Source organism: Lissotriton vulgaris, chromosome 9 (genome assembly GCF_964263255.1).
Source record: "Lissotriton vulgaris chromosome 9, aLisVul1.2, whole genome shotgun sequence".
NCBI lineage: Eukaryota > Metazoa > Chordata > Amphibia > Caudata > Salamandridae > Lissotriton > Lissotriton vulgaris.
The window spans coordinates 1,009,635,782-1,009,651,554 of record NC_141697.1 but is presented as its reverse complement, the minus strand read 5'-3'; the positions used below and the strand labels follow the sequence as shown (position 1 = coordinate 1,009,651,554).

The following is a 15,773-nucleotide window of genomic DNA, read 5'->3' as shown; positions in this document are numbered from 1 at the left end:
GCCTAGGTACATGTAGTAAGGACCAACACAGTAGTTGAGTAGAAGCAAGATTTATTGTAGGAACAGGCAGGTATGACCACACTTGTCCACAGCCAGCATACAACTGACTCGCAGTATAACATTCTAGAATTAGTGGCATCCAGTTACCTGGAGACAGGTAACCTAGATACCACAGAACAGAAAAATAACTAAAGACCACTACCTCCAATGAGGAATTGCCTTGTTGCTGAAAATGCAAATACATTGGCGGAACCCTGCTGAGGGCGACATTCTGATTCTATATTTTGTGTCTATGACGCTCGGACTCTTGCATTGTTGTCCGTTGTCTATGTCTATGTGCGTGTCTGGGAGTCTGGCTTGTCTGCCAGCAGGGACCGTGCTCAGAAGTGGAGGAAGCGCCGAGAGCTGGGCGTCGGTGAGGCAGGCTAAAGTGTGACGGACTACAACTGATGTGCTCAGCCCCCTCCTTAATCCTGCTCACCTTGATCGCCCGGGAGGGGCCGAGGCATCAGCATGACGGTGACCTTTGATCTCGAGGAGGAGTGCTTGAAGGACTCTCCCCGTTTCAGAGCCGCTTTGAAGGAAGTTGAAGGTGAGGTGACGGAACTGGAAGTGAAACTTGATAAGCTTGTTCAGTTATGTGTTGGCATGATTGATGCAGGCAAGGCCTTTTGTGCTGCCAACAAGCAGTTTATGAATGGCATTCGGGACCTGGCACAGTATACAAGCAAGGATGTGCTGATTGAGTCTAGCTTGACGAAGTTTTCAGACGGCCTCCAAGAAGTGATCAATTATCACACAATCCTGTTTGACCAAGCTCAGAGATCCATCAAAATACAGCTCCAGATATTTATTAAGGATGATCTTCGAAAATTCAAAGATGCAAAGAAGCAGTTTGATAAGGTCAGTAATGAAAAAGAAAACGCACTAGTTAAAAATGCCCGAGTTAAAAGAACAAAACTGCACGAGGTGGAGGAAGCAACAAACATCTTAATTGCAAAACGAAAACGCTTCCGGCATATAGCTTTGGACAACGTCCTCCAAATCAATGCTCTTCAGTCAAAGCAGAGGTCTGAAATTTTAAAATCAATGTTATCCTTCATGTACGCACATCTAGGCTTCTTCCACCTGGGCTTCAATCTCTTCAGTGAACTTGAACCTGTCATGAAAGAGCTTGGTTCACAGTTGGATGGGCTTGTTGTGGATGCAGCAAAAGAGAAGAGGGACATGGAACAAAAGCACTCTGCTATTCAGCAAAAGGATTTCACCATCGATGATCTCAGACTTGAAGACAATGTTAATGAGGCTAATGGCATTGTAATGGAAGGATATCTCTTTGAAAGGACCAGTAATACCTTTAAAACTTGGAACAGGCGCTGGTTCTCAATACAATTCAACCAACTGGCATATCAGAAAAAAATAACGGATAGCCCCACAGTGGTTGTCGAAGATTTACGGCTCTGCACAGTTAAACACCGTGAAGACATAGCAAGACGTTTCTGCTTTGAAGTAGTCTCACCAACAAAGAGCTGTATGCTACAGGCGGACTCAGAAAAGCTGCGACAGGCATGGGTTAAAGCTGTCCAAACAAGTATTGCTACAGAATATAGTGAAAAGAGTGATGAGACGGAGAAGCTGGATAAGACATCTTCACCTTCCACAGGAAGTCTGGACTCTGGCAGCGAGGTGATAGAGGAATTATTTGAAGGTGCAAGTATTGCTACAGCATATAGTGAAAAGAGTGATGAGACGGAGAAGCTGGATAAGACATCTTCACCTTCCACAGGAAGTCTGGACTCTGGCAGCGAGGTGAAAGAGGAATTATTTGAAGGTGCAAGTATTGCTACAGTATATAGTGAAAAGAGTGATGAGACGGAGAAGCTGGATAAGACATCTTCACCTTCCACAGGAAGTCTGGACTCTGGCAGCGAGGTGAAAGAGGAATTATTTGAAGGTGCAAGTATTGCTACAGCATATAGTGAAAAGAGTGATGAAACGGAGGGGCTGGATAAGACATCTTCACCTTCCACAGGAAGTCTGGACTTTGGCAGCGAGGTGAAAGAGGAATTATTTGAAGGTGCAAGTATTGCTACAGCATATAGTGAAAAGAGTGATGAGACGGAGAAGCTGGATAAGATATCTTCACCTTCCACAGGAAGTCTGGACTCTGGCAGCGAGGTGAAAGAGGAATTATTTGAAGGTGCAAGTATTGCTACAGTATATAGTGAAAAGAGTGATGAGACGGAGAAGCTGGATAAGACATCTTCACCTTCCACAGGAAGTCTGGACTCTGGCAGCGAGGTGAAAGAGGAATTATTTGAAGGTGCAAGTATTGCTACAGCATATAGTGAAAAGAGTGATGAGACGGAGGGGCTGGATAAGACATCTTCACCTTCCACAGGAAGCCTGGACTCTGGCAGCGAGGTGAAGGAGGAATTATTTGAAGGTGCAAGTATTGCTACCGCATATAGTGAAAAGAATGATGAGACGGAGAAGCTGGATAAGACATCTTCACCTTCCACAGGAAGTCTGGACTCTGGCAGCGAGGTGAAAGAGGAATTATTTGAAGGTGCAAGTATTGCTACAGCATATAGTGAAAAGAGTGATGAGACGGAGAAGCTGGAAAAGACATCTTCACCTTCCACAGGAAGTCTGGACTCTGGCAGCGAGGTGAAAGAGGAATTATTTGAAGGTGAAATTGAATTACAGCTGATTCAGTGTATTGCTGGAAACTCTGTCTGCTGCGATTGTGGTCTGGCGGATCCGCCATCGGCCAGCATCAACCTTGGAATCATCCTGTGCATTGAGTGCGCTGGGATTCATAGGAGTCTTGGTGTGCACTTTTCAAAAGTAAGGTCATTAACTTTAGATACATGGGAGCCTGAATGACTAATGCTGATGCTTGAACTGGGAAATCAAGTTATTAATCAAATATATGAAGCTAAATTGAAAACCCTTGGAGTGAAGAAGCCAGACAAGGAAAGTCCAAGACTGGAAAAGGAGGAATATATCAGAGCAAAGTATGTGGAAAAGAGGTTTGTGAATCAGGACTGCGTTGCTTCACACCCTCTTGTTGGACAGAAATGGCCTTATTCCGAGTGCAAGAACGAAGACCCCAATAGTTCTGAGAAGTCCCTGGCATCACTGGATCACTTCTCAACATCTTCCAGAAGTTCACTGGAAAGCAACAACAGTGGAAACAACTTCAGTTCAGATAGCAGGCGAGAACTTCTTGCATCTAATGTCTCCTCAAACAGTTTGTATGTACCAGTCCTAGAGGTCGAGAAGCGAGATTCTTCAGTATTTCAGTATTCGGAAAAGTTTCATCCAGGGCTGCACCTTTATCGAGCTGCGTATGAGGAAAGCCTTCCTGATATGGCAGAAGCATTAGCACATGGCGCAGATGTTAACTGGGTGAATGCAGAGGAAAACAACGCAACACCACTCATTCAGGCTGTGCATGGGGGATCTTTGGTCGCCTGTGAGTTCCTGCTGCAGAATGGCGCCAATGTTAATCACATGGATCTGTGTGGCAGAGGACCCCTGCATCATGCAACTGTTTTAGGGCACACTGGACAAGTCTGCTTATTTCTGAAGCGTTGGGCAAATCAGCACGCCATAGATGAAGAAGGAAAAGACCCCTTGACTATTGCAGTTGAAGCAGCAAATACTGACATTGTAACACTGTTGCGAGGGGCAAGAATGAATGAGGAGATGCCGGAATCTGAAGGACTATATGGACAGCAGGCGACGCTACAGCATATAGTGAAAAGAGTGATGAGACGGAGAATCTGGATAAGACATCTTCACCTTCCACAGGAAGTCTGGACTCTGGCAGCGAGGTGAAAGAGGAATTATTTGAAGGTGCAAGTATTGCTACAGCATATAGTGAAAAGAGTGATGAGACGGAGAAGCTGGATAAGACATCTTCACCTTCCACAGGAAGTCTGGACTCTGGCAGCGAGGTGAAAGAGGAATTATTTGAAGGTGCAAGTATTGCTACAGCATATAGTGAAAAGATTGATGAGACGGAGAAGCTGGATAAGACATCTTCACCTTCCACAGGAAGTCTGGACTCTGGCAGCGAGGTGAAAGAGGAATTATTTGAAGGTGCAAGTATTGCTACAGCATATGGTGAAAAGAGTGATGAGACGGAGGGGCTGGATAAGACATCTTCACCTTCCACAGGAAGTCTGGACTCTGGCAGCGAGGTGAAAGAGGAATTATTTGAAGGTGCAAGTATTGCTACAGCATATAGTGAAAAGAGTGATGAGACGGAGAAGCTGGATAAGACATCTTCACCTTCCACAGGAAGTCAGGACTCTGGCAGCGAGGTGAAAGAGGAATTATTTAAAGGTGCAAGTATTGCTACAGCATATAGTGAAAAGAGTGATGAGACGGAGAAGCTGGATAAGACATCTTCACCTTCCACAGGAAATCTGGACTCTGGCAGCGAGGTGAAGGAGGAATTATTGGAAGGTGCAAGTATTGCTACAGCATATAGTGAAAAGAGTGATGAGACGGAGAAGCTGGATAAGACATCTTCACCTTCCACAGAAAGTCTGGACTCTGGCAGCGAGGTGAAAGAGGAATTATTTGAAGGTGCAAGTATTGCTACAGCATATAGTGAAAAGAGTGATGAGACGGAGGGGCTGGATAAGACATCTTCACCTTCCACAGGAAGTCTGGACTCTGGCAGAGAGGTGAAAGAGGAATTATTTGAAGGTGCAAGTATTGCTACAGCATATAGTGAAAAGAGTGATGAGACGGAGAAGCTGGATAAGACATCTTCACCTTCCACAGGAAGTCTGGACTCTGGCAGCGAGGTGAAAGAGGAATTATTTGAAGGTGCAAGTATTGCTACAGCATATAGTGAAAAGAGTGATGAGATGGAGAAGCTGGATAAGACATCTTCACCTTCCACAGGAAGTCTGGACTCTGGCAGCGAGGTGAAAGAGGAATTATTTGAAGGTGCAAGTATTGCTACAGCATATAGTGAAAAGAGTGATGGGACGGAGAAGCTGGATAAGACATCTTCACCTTCCACAGGAAGTCTGGACTCTGGCAGCGAGGTGAAAGAGGAATTATTTGAAGGTGAAATTGAATTACAGCTGATTCAGTGTATTGCTGGAAACTCTGTCTGCTGCGATTGTGGTCTGGCGGACCCGCCATGGGCCAGCATCAACCTTAGAATCATCCTGTGCATTGAGTGCGCTGGGATTCACAGGAGTCTTGGTGTGCACTTTTCAAAAGTAAGGTCATTAACTTTAGATACATGGGAGCCTGAATTACTAATGCTGATGCTTGAACTGGGAAATCAAGTTATTAATCAAATATATGAAGCTAAATTGAAAACCCTTGGAGTGAAGAAGCCAGACAAGGAAAGTCCAAGACTGGTAAAGGAGGAATATATCAGAGCAAAGTACGTGGAAAAGAGGTTTGTGAATCAGGACTGCGTTGCTTCACACCCTCTTGGTGGACAGAAATGGCCTTATTCCGAGTGCAAGAACGAAGACCCCAATAGTTCTGAGAAGTCCCTGGAATCACAGGATCACTTCTCAACATCTTCCAGAAGTTCAGTGGAAAGCAACAACAGTCAAATCAACTTCAGTTCAGATAGCAGGCGAGAACTTCTTGCATCTACTGTCTCCTCAAACAGTTTGTATGTACTAGTCCTAGAGGTCGAGAAGCGAGATTCTTCAGTATTTCAGTATTCGGAAAAGTTTCATCCAGGGCTGCACCTTTATCGAGCTGCGTATGAGGAAAGCCTTCCTGATATGGCAGAAGCATTAGCACATGGCGCAGATGTTAACTGGGTGAATGCAGAGGAAAACAACGCAACACCACTCATTCAGGCTGTGCCTGGGGGATCTTTGGTCGCCTGTGAGTTCCTGCTGCAGAATGGCGCCAATGTTAATCACATGGATCTGTGTGGCAGAGGACCCCTGCATCATGCAACTGTTTTAGGACACACTGGGCAAGTCTGCTTATTTCTGAAGCGTTGGGCAAATCAGCACGCCATAGATGAAGAAGGAAAAGATCCCTTGACTATTGCAGTTGAAGCTGCAAACACTGACATTGTAACACTGTTGCGAGGGGCAAGAATGAATGAAGAGATGTGGGAATCTGAAGGACTATATGGACAGTCAGGCGACGAGACCTACCAAGACATACTCTGTGATTTTTCACACCTGTCATCCAATAATCCTGAGAAATTAAACCTTTTCCAGCCGTCCGATACACCAAAGTCTTGAGTGATGTGGAGGAGAAAAAAGTACCCTTGTCCCTACCCACATCTGGTGCTTCTGGAAGTAAAGTGCCTGGTACCTGGCTCATTGCCTGAATTGGGAACATTAGTTTAAGTACCGAACAGTCTGGGAGCTACTACAGCATTTGATTGACACAATGAGTCTAGGGCTTTTATATGCAGAAAGACACCACAGTGCACCAGGAATTATAAATACCTCAGCCACCAGTCTAGAAAAGTACTCCTTTGCTTTAAATGTATCCAGTTTCCACATGTTCTGACTGTCCATGTATTTCACCTTGTGGTACCTCGGGGGAAGGATAAACAGATTTGAAGACTTCTCATTGTAAATCCTAAGTGATGCAGATGCCATGCTACGTAGTGTATGTCAATTCTGGCGCCTGTTTTCCATGTAAAAAAGCACCAGTACATGTTCAAAAATTGTTTACACTTTCATTCTAGAGGGCAGCTTTTGAATATCTAATTGTAGTTTTCATGTCCTAGTCAACAATGACTAGTTTGCCATTTCAATTTTTTATCTTCAATAATGGAGATATCAGTTTTAAAAGATATATTTGTCACTGGGTTAAATGGGCCCATGTAGCATTCTCGTTTATAAAGTTATTGACAATTTTTAAAAATTCTTTAATATTATGAATGGTATGCAAAGTACGAGGTTTTCAGAATCCTTGCTAGCACCTTACTTGGATATACTGAAGGTAATTCTTGGAACCAAAGCAGGAAATTGCTAGGTGCATGTGTATGCAAATAGTGCAAATTCAATTGAGTAACTTATCAGGTGCCCATTAGTTCCAGTACATCCGTACATTTCTCACACAGTGGGATTATTGTAGCGTAGTCAATTTTTCCCCAAAACATTGCACTCCATGCACCTTCTCTTGAAGCGTCTCCAGTAGCGACAACCTTTCTCCAAACCCATGTCATTTTGTTCCCCCATTATATGCAAGTCACGTATTCAACACACAAAAAATGAAAATAAATTTGTACATAATTTTACCATTTTCAAAAAGTTATAGGAAATTCTTCATACTTGAAGGGAAATGTTAAGCAAACAAATGTATGTAAACGTTTTACTTCTTGAAGAGAACGAAATAAACAAAAACTGCATGTTTTAAAAGTTATTTCCAAAAATAATATTAATTTATTAAGTTCAAACTAGTAATTTTGTGCCTTTAAGTGGTATAAGATTTGCAAAGAGTGGCGAGTTCTGTGTTGATTATTTCAAGCAGTTAGCCAAAATTAATTTGCTGCATGAATTTGGAGGTGGTTAATATGACCCTCGTTTACAAGAAAATGATGCAGCGTTGCTCCGCAAGCCATTTTGATGTGCAAAGCTGCATCGTTTTCAAAGCACATGGATGCATCGTGTTGACAACAATGCAATGCATGCATGTGATTTCTCCTGCTCTGGCACACGATTGGCTGCCATGTGCCAGCGCAGGCACCCTTGAGTCATTTTTCACGGGTGCCTGCATTGCGGGGATGATTGGGAGGCATAGGATTATGACTCACTCCCAGCTTTTCGGACCATTGTAAATCTGGAAATGTGTCATGTTGCATGGATGTTGCGTGGGAACACCCACAACAACACCCATGGAATGCCCCTTTCATCCAGAGTAATGTGTGAAAGGAATCCATATTTACAAGGTCATAAAAAAGTTACACTTGGTAACTTTACGTGGCCTTGTAAATATGAGCAGGTACACTGTGCTGCCGGTGTGTTAAAAAAATGTGACGCACTGGTGGTGCAATGGCCTTGTAAATGAGGCCCTATATTTGCAGTGTCTTGGTGTACTCTCGTGGATTCTACGTTGAAATCTTAATCATGCGTCTTCCCTTATAGTAAAGAAAGCTTTGCGAGTAACGAAAATTTGTCACAGTTTTCTTTAAAAAAAAATTGTATCTGAAGAACCTATGATCAAGCCAAATGTGGAATTCTGAATGCATCCACTCACACAAAAACCCCTACTCCCCCAAACACCTTTGTGCACACGCACATATAGGATCAAGTGCTGTGTACACGGTGGCCAAGGTAAGTGGACACCACAGGTTGAATGCAGGAAGGATACAAGGATTTTTTAGCACTCACTTCAGGAAACATAGGACATTGTTTATGAGCCCTTTGCAGCGCTGGTGCATCACTATTTTAGAAGCACGAATGGTGCAGTGTCCCTGCCTAAATTAACAAGGGGACTAAAGTGGCAGAGTGAGTACAAGTCGCAGAATGGAGTGACCGCAGCAGGCCTCCCTGACCCACATGGATCCTGATGAGGTAAAATAATACCGCAACTTAAGGTACCAAGCGACCTCTAAGGAACAGTAGAAAGTTACTTTTCCTTTCACATTGGCACATTAGGAAATACCTACATGTACGTTTCACATATAGAGACGCCAGAGATCTCTATACACTCTACACCCTGGTCCTGAAGAAAGCCAATTTGACCCACTGGCGACAAAGGGCTGAAACATGTCGACCTAGATCACACCCCTTAGTGTGAGAGAGTCATAATCACTCTCAGACACCTACATTGTTTTTACTGCCTCCAAAACCAGAACTATTAAAATACAAATCGGGGATTGAGAGACTTTTAACTACCTTCACTACACTCTATCACTGTCACTATCACTGATCACTACTGCTCTTAACAAAGGGTATTACCTCCTGGTGGAGGTTGCATAACAACTAAACCCAATGATTATGCAGACACATGTGAGGGCTAGCGGAGAATCAAGATATACAGCTTGAATTACCATTAACTACGCGTGCATGAGGGTTTTTTAACTGGGACTAGAAAGAACGAACCCCGCATACCCTAGTTATGCAGGACAAGTGATCCCTCCCATTTGATTAGATGATATATTAGCAAGGCTGCATAAAGTCACCCTGCATGACTTTTCATGGCCTTGTAAATATGGGACCATTTTACTCATTGCTCTGAGTGAAAGGGGCATTCCATGGGTGCTGCTGCGGGTGTTCCCAAGCAACATCCATGGAACCTGACACATTCACAGATTTACAAAATGTGGTAAACCTGGGAATGCGTCAGAATCCTATGTCTCCACAGGGGCGGTGCAGAAGTAGAACAAAGAGGAGAAATACTTTTATTTCTCCTCGTTTTTTGCTCTTTCTATGTGTGTTGCATTCTGCAGCATACATAGAGGAGCAGCCAGCCTTTAATGATTTTTTAAATTCAGGTAGATGTCCCTTCTTGCACATAAACAATCAACCCTGCAACGCAGGCACCCTTATACCTTGGTGTCAGAGTGTCTAAGTTGGTGTATGGCTACTGTTGTACACCAGCGCAAGTGAGGACAGGAATGTGCAGCATCTTGTAGATACAATGCATTCCTGCCCTTTTATTTTGACTCACGGCAGCACTGCAGGAATACGTGCTATGCTGCTGTGCATCAAAATATAGTAAATGAAGCCCTAAGGGACTAAGGGAAGTTTTTGAGCTTATGCCCTCCATTTATACTGGCAAATTGCATCCCTCCTTTTATCAGTAATTTGGCACCACCACCCAGAGGCTCCATTCTTCTAGTGCCTTTTTATGGAAGCACTGGCCCTGTCAACATAAAGAAAATGCAGGCACTGGTCAGATGGAGGAATTACAATCTTCCTGAGGCGGGGAACAAACATAATGCTGAACTGTGAACATCAAAAAACATTATTCACATTACCAGTAGGTTGCCATAATTGTCAGCAGTTCTTCCTAAATTTAGCAATAGTAGAACTGATAAAAGCACAAACATCATTCAGTGGTGCAAGGGGTAACCATGGTCCCTATTCTACTTCTCACACCCTTATGGTTATCTATTCCTCTCAGAGCAGTGACAGCCTAATAACGTAGAAAAATGCATTGACTGACTTGATATTTCCCTGCCACAGTGTTGGATGAATGAATAAAAGTAGTATGGATGCAAGTTCTGCCACTGCTAGTAGGATTTGAACCACTTTTGAGTTCCGAGAGTTCCAGCTGCCTTTCTTAGAGTGCCTGTCTCCTACAGTATTTTCACCTCTCCTTGAATATTAGAAGGTTAAAACCCCTGCGCTGCAGCCTCTATGGTTTAAATCAAGAAAGACTACAGGGTTCAACAGAGAAGAGAGAGGTATGACAAAGGCTAAGTGTCGTTGAAAGTGTGAAAGGATGCACCAATGAGGGGGAGAAGGTATATATGTCTTGTGATATTGGCGGGAATGTATGCATATGTGTTAGTGAGGGGTATTTGTGTGTAAGGCACATTGAGGCACATATATTTGTGTATGTGGCAGTGCTTGAAATAGGCTGAGCTTGTGTCACTGATGGGAGAGGAGTGTGAATGCACCTTTATGGAGGGGGTGTGTGTATATGTCACTATGTATTTGTTTGCATTTGTGTGTTGAGAACACATGATAAAGAGGGGTGTGCTCATTTGGAAGTACCCATGGAATTCACATGTGTTGAAAAGCAAGGGGACATTGAGAAGCTGAAGAACATGCACTAGACTGCAAGAGTGGTTTGTAAAGCAGTGCCTGTGAAAGAGTATATAAGTTGTGAGTGTATGTTTCAAGGAGAGTGAGATGTGTGCATGTGACAGGGTGGAGTCAAATATGTGTATAGGACATTAAGGTGCACATGTGTAGTAACAGGCAGGGTGGTGGTGTGTTCACAGAGCAGTGAGGAAAAGAGATGTGTGTGGTATGAGGGAGAGCTGTGTCACTAAGGACCAAGAGAACACAAAGGTGAATGAACTGGGCAGTTGAAAGGCAAAGGTACAGGGATGTATGCCATGAGAGCACAAAGATGGAAGGGCCCAACCCGCTGTTGATTTGACCATGCTGCACAGTATTTCCTATACAATAACCCTAATGTACCACCTCAGTGTACATAACGAGAAATAATGCACAAAAACCTTTTTTTGCAAATGATCTTTTGCGTTGTAATACCACTTATAAACAGTTTCACATGTGCAATATTTACCAGGTACCATCAAGTAATAGGCCCTCAGCGCAAAAACTGGATGAAAAAACACATTTGCACTATTTTTTTAACATTTTTGGCATAACTTTAGAATGAGATTGAATGTGTCTAGTCGAAGCCCAAAAGCATTTTAGCAGTTCCTGATTTTAAAGATGTTTCTTTTTCTGAAGCAAAAACTTATTATTTCTCCATAATGACCTATGGAACCCAAAGGAGTTTGAATTGACTATCAGAGATCAATGCGTCAACTCAACAAATTGCCACTGGTACTTCTGGGGTGTCAGTTCAACATTTTTGTTTGTTTGTCTGCTGTGGAGTGCTGATTGCTGGGAAAACTGTGTGAACAGGTAGCTAGGAAATCGAAGGAGAACACAAGCGCCAGAAACTCTACTCATATGGAAGTTTCATAGTTCATTTTTCTTTAATCCTGTATCTGTATTAAGATAAGAGGAGTTAGTCACATTTGCCCGAAGACCCCTGCCTAATGTTTAGGTAGCAAGTTCTACAAAAATGTCTACATCAGATTTCCAGAAAGGAGATGCTGCTCATTATATGTGAAAACTTAAAATATTTCTGAGGCCCGTCATATGACTTGAGTAAATGCTTCCTATGTGATGAAGAAGAAGTTCATGGCCCATGCCAGCAATGCAAGCCAGATGGAACATTCATAATCTCCGCTGCACTGACCGCAGTAATCTCCCGTCTGTCGGTCCAGGGCTCCTGAGTTGTTCTCAAGCCTCAGTCTGCTGGCCCTTCTACTGGCAGAGAGAAAAGTCCTGTAATTCGTGCAAAAGGAGATCCTGAAGAAAGCATCATCTGTAGCTTTTTTATTTTGTTCTTCTATTTGGCTTTGTAGATCTCTTGTGAATAATGCCTAGGTACCCGTTTGAAGGTCTTTCTGCAGGAAAGAGATTACCTGCAAGGTACATTTATTTCAGGGGTGTGGTGCACCAATACATCTTGGGTAAGAACACCTTTTTTACCTGACTTCTTTGCACTTGTGAGCAAGGTTTCAGTTTTCAAAGATCTTGCTAGAAAGTAATACCTTTTCTTTACTCCTATTACTCCCACTGGTATCTAACAATGGTTCCAAGATGGTTGCAGCCTGCTAGATCTCCTGTGCAGTGCTGATCCCCCGACCCCTATGTTGCCTATCTGGGTATGAGCTGCTACCATTAGTCGTGGAGATGATGAGCCATACACCAGCGCCACCCCTCAAATGATGCACACTGCACCCCCCGCAGTGAGCGCGGCTGACAGAGCGAGTGGTGCTGGGCCAAGCAACCCTTGGTGTGCTCTCATCCGAGGGCACCATGCTTTGCAATCAGAAGGAGTGCCTCCTGAACCTCAACCACAGCTGGACCTGTCCCTGCTGCAGCTGTGCCCTGGGGAACCAGAGGTGGGACCTTGCCGCACACTGGTGCTGATGTTCTGGACAGGCGAGCAGCTCCCTACAGCCGACTGGACCTCGCCTGACTTCTAATAGGCGTTGCTTCAACCTGGGCACATTGCACTACCTTGCAGACCTGGAATGGGTGAGGGTGAGGACAGCTCACGGACCCCTGCTCCCTCCACAGATGGCTATGTGTGACATTGGCATAGTTGTCCCCGGTGTGGGCCAGTGATGTTGGACTGCCTCTTTGAATACCTCTATGCTCAGTGCTATTGGGACTGACCTATTCCCTCTTACAAGCCCTGATTCTTTGCTGTTCCCCTCGACAGTCACCCCGTCCATTTCATGAGACACCATAATCATAAATGACAGGTGGGCTCACAGAGTGAAAGCACTTCACTTTTCCTGAGCTGGCCTTCACCAGGCCCCATTCATATCCTACTACGAAGCAACACCAGGGGTTTAGAGACTGCGTTCTCCAGTGATGACCGCGGGAGACCCAGTCACTGGGATGCTCTGGAGGAATGGCCCTAACCCACTGGTGAGATTACGAAGTCTCTCTGTGAGACCTTAAGGTGCCAGATGGGTAGCAACCATGTAGCACCGTCTGCTTCCCCTGTCGAAGCCAGCCAGACGTCTTCTGCTTTGCCCAGTGCCTAATCCTAGGGACGCCAGCCTCTGATTATGTGGACTACTTATTCCTCAATTGCTGATGCAATCTAGCCAGTCCATCCACCTTGCCAGCTAAAAATCTGCAGCAAAGCCGCGCGGAGAGCACACGCAATCCTCATCATCGCCTTGCTCCACGCAAAATGTAAACATAAGCCTAAATCTTCCCAGCACTCGAGCTGCTGCATTTCTCTTTTTGTATTATGATATTCTGCTTACAATGTTTCTGTCTACCACTATTTACCACACAACATTCTGTTCAAACGCCCTCGGCCAGATCCCAGTCGCACCGTGCCATGATCTGTGACAGCAGCCTCCAATATGTTGAAGCCAGTGACAAAGGAGAGGAGCGGGCCATGGAGCAGAAAAAAAATCAATTTGGGATTGAGGGCCATTTGTATATCAAACAACAAAAGAGTGTCAATCATTATATGTGTGTAAGCACAAATAAGGGAGAAAGGTAAAAGTAGTAAATCTCATTGGATTTTTACAGGAAGCCCTCACTCACCACCCTGGTTGGTGACATGCTTCATCATTGGGCCCACCAGGAGAAGCCAAATGCCTCCCTGGTGTGCTACAATGCCAGGATACTGCGGAGCGGGTTTTTGAGGCAGTAGCGTAAAAACGTAGGTTAAAAATGTCAAGGGTGTGTCCCACACAAAAACTTTATTCAGTAGTCAACCTGATATATTAAAAGTATGTGTTGGGAAATTTGCCAAATAAATTGTTTGGGTATTTCCACTTAAAGTGGGGTCGATATGTTTCTGCCCTTTATGTGTAATTTACTAGGCATTCTTCAGGACCATTGGGAGTGTACCTCGGCGGTATGGGCGGCGGCGCGCTAAGGCCCACCCTAACCTGAGGACGTGAAAGTTAAAAATAGTGTAAAAACTAGGAGGTGCAAGAAAAATGAGAACAAACCAACAAGTTGTAGGGTTTCCCTCAAAATCAGAGCAACCTGTATAGTCTGGAAAGAAAGAGAAATACAAACATGTAATCAATCAATCAATCAAGAGAATTTGTAAAGCGCGCTACTCACCGCTAGGGTCTCAAGGCACTAGGGGGGGGGCTGCTACTGCTCGAAAAGCCAGGTCTTGAGTTGCTTCCTGAAGGAGAGATGGTGCTGGGTGAGTCGTAGGTGGGTAAGGAGGGTGTTCCAGGTCTTGGCCGCCAAGTAGGTGAAGGATCTTCCTCCGGTGGTGGTTCTGCGGATCCGTGGGACGGTGGCAAGGGCAAGGCTGGCGGAGCAGAGCTGGTGGGTTGGCGTGTAGAACCTGAGGCGGTTGTTGAGGTATTCGGGGCCCAAGTCGTGGAGTGCCATGTGTGCGTGGGTGAGGAGTCTGAACGTGATCCTTTTGCTGATGGGGAGCCAGTGCAGGTCCATCAGGTGGGCGGAGATGTGGCTGTGTCGGGGGATGTCCAAGACGAGTCGTGCTGAGGCGTTCAGGATGCGCTGGAGTCTTTTCTGTAGTTTGGCGGTGGTCCCAGCGTAGAGGGCGTTCCCGTAGTCCAGACGGCTAATGACGAGGGCCTGGGTGACCGTTTTCCAGGTTCCAGTGGGGATCCAGCGGAAGATCTTACGGAGCATGCGGAGAGTGTTGAAGCAGGAGGAGGTAATGGTGTTACCTTGCTTGGCAATCGTGAGGGAGGAGTCAAGGATGAAGCCCGGGTTGCGTGCGTGGTCCGTGGGCTTGGGTGGGGGGCCCAGACCAGGGGGCCACCAGGAGTTGTCCCAGGCGGAGATGGATGGGCCGAGGATGAGGACTTCCGTCTTGTCTGAGTTCAGTTTCAGGCGGCTGAGCTTCATCCAGTCTGCGATGTCTTTCATTCCGTCCTGGAAGCAGGCTCTGGAGGAGGTGGGGTCGTTGTTGAGGGAGAGGATCAGTTGGGTATGGTCGGCGTAGGAGATGATGTTAAGGTTGTGCTTGCGTGCGATGGCTACGAGGGGGCTCATGTAGACGTTGAAGAGGGTGGGGCTGTGCGAGGAGACTTGAGGTACGCCACAGATGATCTTAGTCGCTTCTGCGAGCAAGAGCGGGAGATGGACTCTTTGGGTTCTGTCGGAGAGGAAGGAGGTGATCCATTCCAGGGCATTTCCTTGGATCCCAGCGTGGCTGAAGTGGGTTGTCAGGGTGCGGTGGCAGACCGTGTCGAACGCAGCCGAAAGGTCGAGCAGGATGAGGGCGGCGGTTTCTCCGTTGTCCAGCAGGGTCCAGATGTTGTTGGTGGCCGCGATGAGGGCAGTCTCGGTGCTATGGTTCGCTCGGAATCCGGATTGCGATGGGTTGAGGGAGTCGTTCTTCTCCAGAAAGGCTGTTGACTGTTTGTTGATGGTTTTCTCGATGACTTGAGCGAGATGGGGCGGAAGCTCTTAAGGTTTGAGGGGTCTGCGGTAGGTTTCTTCAGGAGGGCGCTGATCTCTGCGTGCTTCCAGCTCTCCGGGAAGGTGGTGGATATGAAAGAGTTGTTGATGATATCCCGA

General features: G+C 45.4%; 1 pseudogene; it reads left to right on the top strand.

Annotated features, from left to right (window-relative positions):
• The first annotated feature begins 513 nt into the window (after positions 1-513).
• Positions 514-6,254, top strand: LOC147692712 (arf-GAP with coiled-coil, ANK repeat and PH domain-containing protein 2 pseudogene; annotated as a pseudogene).
• The last annotated feature ends 9,519 nt before the right edge of the window (positions 6,255-15,773 follow it).